Below are 8,260 nucleotides of genomic sequence, written 5' to 3' on the forward strand. Positions count from 1 at the left end.
TCCCGCCTGGGTCTCTGTGGTCCCTGCCCTCGCATGGGGAGGGCGCGGTCTGCATGTGTGTGCACACTGCAGGGCAGGGTGAATGGCAGCCCTGGGCGTCCAGGGGAGGGCGTTTCCCACAACAAGATTGGGTGGCTGTGGGGTCACCCTGTGACCCTGGCCGAGGCTCACTAAGCCTTCAGGGCCAGGGCCGTGGCTCAGGCGACCAGAGGGCAGGGAGTGCCTGACTTTTGGCCCCAGAGTGGCCACCTAGACCAGGGTCGGGCTGGGAGCCAGTATCTGGGGCTCTGGGGCCAGTTTTTCCCAGTTGTGGCTGCAGCCTGTATCCCACCATCCTCAGGGTCCAGAGTGCTCAGTAGCCAGAGGTTGACCACAAACGGCCCCACTACTGCACCCCTGACCCTTGACCCCTCTGTTCCCCTGTACTGTTCCTCTGCAACACCCCCAGCCCACTCCGGTCTTTGTCTGGATGTCTCTCTCTCCTTCCTAGACCCCCACCGGCCCCTGCTGCCCGGCCCCAGGCCCCCCTGCCCTCCCCAGCCAAAGGCAGAGGCGCCCTGGGAGGCCCAAGGGTCGGGGGGAGGCTGAGCAGGAACCAGGACAGAGCCGAGGCCCAGGTGGGAAGCATGTGGGGCCAGGGGCCCTGTTCCACCCTGTGTGCACGGCCCGAGACTGCCTGAGGCCAGCCCCGGGCACATCCACCTCAGCACCCTCTGGCGAGAGGCCTGGCCATGCACAGTCGCCGCCTATGCAGCAGGCTGGCCTCCCCGGCTGGGCGCTGGCCGGTGGCCAGTCCTCTTAGGCGGAACTGGACCTCTGGGTCCCGCTGTTTCTCACGTTGCCGGCTCTTCACCTGATCCCACTGGCTGACTCTGGCTGAGGGGGCTGCGGGGTAACAGCTAGTCGTTCTTTAAGTGCTTAGTTCTTTAGTGCTTACTTCTTTTTGTCCAGAAAAAGCATCGGCAGGTTGGACAAGGCGTGGTGTCCACTCAGGAAAGTGTGAATCAGGAGTCAGTTTCGGTTGCCTAGTGATGTCACTCCTATAATTAGGTTCTTGTAAGGTTAGAGGGAGAGGAGCTGCCTTCACCATGCCAAACCTGCCACAGACACCTGGAGATGGACTCCCCACACGCTGGCCAGGGGTCTCACTTAGGGCTCTGAGGGAGGGTGAGGCTGGCCTGAGACCCCCAGGGCCAGTGGTCTCCTCGGTCGGGCTGGGCTGTCTTTGGTGGTGGATTTGGGCTCTTCAGGGGTTACTGGTTTATTCAGAGTTCTTACTTCCATTTCATGACCTGAATCTTCTATAAAGCTATTTACTTCATCCAGGTTTCAGACCTCCTGGCACGAAGTCACTCACCGGTCTTGCTGGTGCGTCTGGTTGGCTCTCCTTTTTGTTGGCTCATCCTCCTCCCAATTTCTTCTGTTTCATTAGCGTCTCTTTTCCTGGTGGCTGACTGGACCTGCCCCGACTGTCTTCACCTGGCTGTTCTCCTAACCCCTTCCTGGGCACCTCCCTCCCCATCCAGCTCCAAACTCTGGGTCACTTCTGCTTTGAGATTTTTCCTTAATTTTTAAAATTTGCTTTGTTTTTGGCTGCACTGGGTCTTCGTTGCTGCGTGAGGCTTTCTCTAGTTTCAGCGAGCCAGGGCTACTCTCCAGTTGTGCACGGGCTTCCCGTGGTGGCGGCTTCTCTCATTGCAGTGGACAGGCTTGAGAGCACAGACTCAGTAGTTGGGGCTCCCGGGCTTAGTTGCTCCACAGCACGTGGAATCCTCCTTTAACCAGGGATCAAGCCAATTTTTAATCACTGGACCACCAGGGAAGTCTGCTGCTTTGATTTACTTTCTTAACCCGTGAGTGATGAAAGCATGTCCTGTGTCCACCATTTCCCCACTGGTCTCTGCCGTGACCCCGAGAATGTGGGCCATGGGGCTCCAGTGCTTTGGAGTTCCTGGTACCTCCTGTGCCCCCTTCACAGCAGCAACTTCTGTCCCTTCAGGAGGCTGCTCTTCTGATGTGTTTCAGCAGTAGGTGCTTAGCCCCTGGTCATACTCCATTATTACATATCAGTTCAATTCAGTCGTTCAGTCGCTGACTCTTTGCGACCCCATGGACTGCAGCACGCCAGGCTTCCCTGTCTATCACCTACTCCCGGAGCTTGCTCAAACTCATGTCCATCCAGTCGGTGATGCCATCCAACCATCTCACCCTCTGTTGTCCCCTTCATTCCTTCCAATGAATATTCAGGACTGATTTCCTTTAGGATTGACTGGTTTGATCTCCACAGTCCAAGGGACTCACAAGAGTCTTCTCCAACACCACATTTCAAATTACATATGGAGTCTCTCTTTATCTCTGTTTGAGTTTCCCTGTTAAGTCACACACTGTCTGAGTTCATTACTGCCGTGCGGCTTCTGGGGTTGGCGTTTGCTCTGTCCCTGCGCTCCTTCACACCCCACCCCCTGTAGCTGTACTGTCTGCTGTACTGTCCTGTGAGCAGCGCAACTAGGTCTGATGTTTTTACTCCAGTGTTGTCTTTAGTGAACAAGTGCAGTGCATTTATTGTTACTGTTGATGTCTTTGGATTTATCTCCACAATCCCTAGTTGTGTTCTCTGCCGCCACCTTAGGAATGTGGGGTTGCTGTTTTGCCTTCTCTTTCATTGTAGTAATAAACTTCTCTACTTTTTTCTCTTTGTTTGTTTCGAAATTATAAACTAAAGTTCTGTTTTTTGAGTACCCTTAAGACGTTTAAATACTTGCTAATATTAAAAAGCAGAGACATTACTTTGCCAACAAAGGTCTGATAGTCGAAGCTATGGTTTTTCCAGTAGTCATGTATGGATGAGAGAGTTGGACTATAAAGAAAGCTGAGTGCCAAAGAATTGATGCTTTTGAACCATGGTGTTGGAGAAAACTACTGAGAGTCCCTTGGACTACAAGGAGATCCAACCAGTCCATCCTAAAGGAAATCAGTCCTGAATATTCATTGGAAGGACTGATGCTGAAACTGAAGCTCCAATACTTTGGCCATCTCATGAGAAGAACTGACTCATTTGAAAAGACCCTGATGCTGGGAAAGATTGAAGGTAGGAGGAGAAGGGGATGACAGAGGGTGAGATGGTTGGATGGCGTCGCCAACTCTATGGACATGAGTTTGAACAAGTTTGGAGAGTTGATAATGGACAGGAAGCCTGGTGTGCTGCAGTCCATGGGGTTGCAGAGTCAGACACAACTGAGCAACTAAACTGATAAAGTCTAAGTTCTTCACGGTTTTGCGGCACTGGGCTCCCCCATGGCCAGGATGATGCCTGCCAGTACCTGCCCCGCTGCCATCTCAATAGGTTTCTATAACAGTTCAGTTTTGTTTTTGATACAAAAATTAATAGGCTTCAGGGCTTCCCTGGTGGTCCAGTGGTTAAGAGTCCACTTGTCAGTGCAGGGGCATGGGTTTGATCCCTGGATCACTGGACTGAGAAGATCGCACAGACCTAGAGGCAACTAAGGCCGTGTGCCACAGCTACTGAGCTTGAGCTCTGGATCCTGAGAACTGCAGCTACTGCGGCTGCACACCTGGAGCCTGTGCTCCACAACAGGAGAAGCCACAGCAGTGAGAGGTCTGCACACCACAACCGGAGAGTAGCCCCTCCCTGTGACTAGAGAAAAGCCAATGCAGCAACTAAGCCCAGCACAGACAAATAAAAATTTTAAAAATTACTATACTTTTCCATAGTCAGTCATTAAGTTTACTGAAATTTTATCCACTTCTTGGTTTAATGGGATTTCATTTTAACCAGAAATTCTCTGCAGTTGTTTCAAGAACGCGGCTGAGGGTTTTTACAAGTCTCTACTTTTCCTCACTCTCGAATGACGGACGGGCTGTCTGCTCCTCTGGTGCCAAAAAGGTTTTCCTTGTCCTGGACACCAGTAAGTGTCTGCCTCACTCACGCCTAGGACAGAGCCCTGAGGGCCTGGGTGGGGGCAGGTCCAGAGGACTGGCAGGAGGGGAGCGACAGTCTGGGAAGTTCTGGTCCCAGCAGTCGGGATGGAGAACGTGTGGGGAAAGGGGCGGAGGTGGGGCTGGGATACCTGCCAGGTACGCACAGGCTCTTAGCTTTCAGGAGCGAGCGGGACTTCAGGACCAAGGAGAGTGGCCGGAATGTAAGACTCTTCTCCAGTAGAGGCTAGAAGGCTGCTAGCTGGGCATTGCTCAGTAGGGCCCGGGCCTACAGCTCCAACCAGTGCAGGTCTCTCCCTGGACATCCTGCCAGGGTCCTGTGTCTGGAGGAGAAAGGCCGACAGGAAGGGCCCAGGTCCCCAAGCCCACCCAGCCCGCATCTTCCTTCTCAGGCGGGTACCAGGAGAGGGACGGCCTGCTGAGTGGGCGGGGCAATGAGCTCCCGCCCTTGGGGTGGGCGGGGCGGGGAGCTTCCCCGCCCTCAGGGTGGGCGGGGCGGAGTCCTCTTACAGTGGCTGATTTAATCTGAATGGCGGTTAATGTGGTTTACGTGACAGTTTGGGATCCTTTGCTCCCAAGTTTGTCACTAGTCCTCTTGGTATTGATTGAGAGAAAGTGTTGCTGGTGCCCAGTTGGGCGGGCTGGGGACAGGGGGAGAGAGTCTGCCTGGGCAGACGGGAACCCCACGTTCCTTCTGGAGGTCCCTCCTGGCGCACCGCATGTCCCCCTCCCATGCCAGCACCCCTCCATTCTTCCTGGCCCTCACCAGTTCTGATTGGGGAAGTTACCAAGGAGCAGCTGCACTGGTGGCATCTCTGGAACGCCTGGGAAGAGCCAAGAGGCAGATGAAAGGACTGGTACCCTGCAGCCCAGGGAGCCTGTGGTGCCCGTGGCGCCCGAAACAGCCCCTGACCTTCCCTCCCCTCTCCCCAGGCCAGAATGATCAGCCACTGAGCAGCCTCATTTGCCAGAGCCCATTATTGGATCATAGAGAAAGCAAGGGTATTCCAGAAAAACATCTGCTTCATTGTGTGGATCACAACAAACTGTGGAAAATTCTTAAAGAGATGAGAATACCAGGCCACCTTACCTGCCTCCTAAAAAACCTGTATGCAGGTCAAGAAACAACAGTTAGAACCAGACATGGAACAATAGACTGGTTCAAAATTGGGAAAGGGGTATGACAAGACTGTATATTGTCACCCTGCTTATTTAACTTACGTGCAGAGTACATCCTACAAAATGCTGGGCTGGATGAGTCACAACCTGGAATCAAGATTGCCAGGAGAAATACCAACAACCTCAGATTTGCAGATGATACCACTCTTGTGGCAGAAATCAAAGAGGAACTAAAGAGCCTCTTGATGAGGGTGCAAGAAGAGAGGCCTCTGCTATGGCCCCAGGAGCTCCACATTGGAACCAAGAGCCCCAGGCAGCACCATGGGTTTCGCCTGACATTTTCTTCATGCCCACCAGGAGCACAAAAAGAAAGTGAAAAAGCTGGCTTAAAACCCAACATTCAAAAAATTAAGGTCATAGCATCTGATCCTGTTACTTCATGGCAAATAGAAGGGGAAAAAGTGGATGCAGTGACAGATTTTCTTTTCTTGGGCTCTGAAATCACTGTGGACAGTGCCTGCAGCCACGAAATCAAAAGATGCTTGCTCATTGGAAGAAAAACTTTGACAAACCTAGACTGCATATTAAAAAGCAGATACATCACTTGGCCAACAAAGGTCCATATAGTCAATGGTTTTTCCATATGGTTTTTCCAGCAGTCATGTATGGATGTGACAGTGGACTGCAAAGAAGGCTGAGCGCTGAAGAACTGATGCTTTCAAATAGTGGTGCTGGAGAAGACTCTTGAGAGTCCCTGGACTGCAAGGAGAGAAAACCAGTCAATCCTAAAGGAAATCAACCCTGAATATTCATTGTAAGGACTGATGCTGAAGCTCCAATACTTTGATCACCTGATGCAAAGAGCCCACTCGTTGGAAAAGACCCTGATTGCTAGGAAAGATTGAATGCAAAAGAAGGGGGCGACAGAGAATGAGATGGTTAGATGGCATCACCAACTCAATGGACATGAATCTGAGCAAACTCCGGGAGATAGTGGAGGACATGGAAGCCGGGTGTGCTGCAGTCCATGGGGTCCCACAGATTTGGACAGGACTTAGGGACTAAACAACAACATCCCCCCAATTTCTTCCAGACGAGGACCCTCTCCAGCCCAGGCTGGCACCAGGTGCACAGGGCGTGGCTTATGAGGCTGTGACATGACGTGTGTGCAGGACATAGGCTCACTGAGGCCTCTGAGTGAGCAGGATAGAGGAGTGCACTCCTGCCTGAAGTCTTAGGGTGCAGGGGTGCCCTGGCCCTGCCCACTTGGTCGAGGTTTTTACTGGAGTGGGATTTTCCATGAGAGCCACCCTCTGGGGGTGCCAGTTATGTTTACGAATTGCTTTCAAGCCTGACAATTTGAGCCCAGAGACCTCTGTTCGCTGGCCTGTCCTGCACTGCATCAGTGTGGCTGGGCCTGCTGCCCTGGACCTTGCAGGTCCTCGCTGTGGCCTGAGGCTCAGGCTGGCCTCAGGAGCTTGGGATTCTGGCGGGGCAGCCTGGCTCGGTCATTGAAGATGCCACTTGGCAGAGGCCATGCCCCCTAGACTCAGGGCCGGCCCCTTCAGGGAGGACCAGACAACCGCCTCCACCTTACCTGGAGCCACACTGCCCTCTGCTGGTGTTTCTGGGCATAGCATGGATAGATAGAGGAGAGATCCCGGCCCTCCTACTCCAGTACCTGCTGGGACACTTCATCCCTTGTGTCAGGACTGCTGGGCAGGAAGGACCCTGGTCCCAGAAGCTGGAGGCGGGGAGGGGGGGGTGGAGGGCGGCCGCGGCGGGGGGTAATTTGAAACTCAGAGACAGCCCTGGGGATGGCTGGTACAGAGCCTACTGCCCCAGGGCCTCTAGCCTGGCTCCCATTTTCTCAGGGCTGTAGGGCCAGTGGGAGCTGCCAGTACCCCCAGCTCCTGCTCTGTCTTCTGTCTCTGTCCATTTGTTTGTCCAAAGTCTTCTGTGCACCCAATACTTTAGAAACAGTTTGAGAATGACCATTCAATGTGTGTTTGGGAGCCGTCACTGGGCTCCAGAATAGGCAAGGCCCCCCAAACTTGCCTGCAGACACTCATACCTGTGCGGTCCTGGGAGGCCCTGCCTGGCTGTGCTGTGGCCGCCAGGGGGCGCGCAGTCTGGACGGGGTAGTGACACCCTGCGCTCCCCACGCTCCAGCCCACCCCGCTGTCCTCTCTGACCCTGGGCCCCATTTAAAGGACAGGAAGCCCTCTTCAGGGCCCCACTGCTGCATCCTGGCCATGGGGCCAGGCAGCGGGTCAGGACCCTCCCAGATCTGCCCCATTGTTTGCCTGTCTCCATGACGACCGCCCCCCCCGACCCCACCCCCCACCAGCCCCGCAACACTCATGCTGCCTCACCATATTGGGATCTGTTGGTGTCTGACTTCCCAGGGAGGGCAGCCTTGGAGAGCTGATGCCCCAGAGCCTGGAAGGGGCCTGGAAACCGCACGGTGGGAGGGTTGGGAAGGGGGAGACAGGGAAGGAGGAAGAGGGGAGGGAGTGTCTGCCTCCACCCAGCCTCTAGACCAGGCTTGAACTTGGAAGGGGCGAGGGCCTTGCTGCCTGTTGCCTGGGATCCTTCCCAGACCCCACCAGGATTGGCTGTGCCACCTTGGCCTCTGGCTCCTTGCCTGGTAAAGTGGGGTCCCAGAGGGTCCAGCCACTGTGAGGTGAGGTCAGTGCCTGGCCCCCTGGAGTAGCACTGCCCTTGACAGTTGTTGCCAACAGCTGCCCCTGGGCACCTCCACCTGGATGACCACAGGCACTCCGTTCTTGTCCACGAGGAACCTGTCCTCACCCAGGTCAGTGCCTGGTGTCCAGGTCACCTCCTTTCTGTCCAATTCTCCTGAACCCCCAGGCATTCTCCCTCCCCCCTGTATCCCCATTCTGGACACAGAGCCTGAACCCTGGGTGGGTAGGGGGGCACCGCTCTGTGCAGCCATCTGTCCCCTTGCCACACGACCCTAGCTGAGCCTCTCTTGCAGAATGGGCATGTGCACCATGGAGCCCTGGGCAGACTGGGCCAAGGGTGGGAGCATGAAGTTATCCCAGGGAGCCCAACAAGCAAATGCCCACTGAACACCAGCCGTGCAGCCCAGTTACACACCCGACTACATTGCCAGAAAGTTACTGTAAACTTAGCAGCTGAAACAACTTTATAACCTCAC

The sequence above is a fragment of the Bos grunniens genome, chromosome 18 (genome assembly GCF_055505025.1).
Source record: "Bos grunniens cultivar Pamir isolate PY7600 chromosome 18, Bosgru_T2T1.0, whole genome shotgun sequence".
NCBI lineage: Eukaryota > Metazoa > Chordata > Mammalia > Artiodactyla > Bovidae > Bos > Bos grunniens.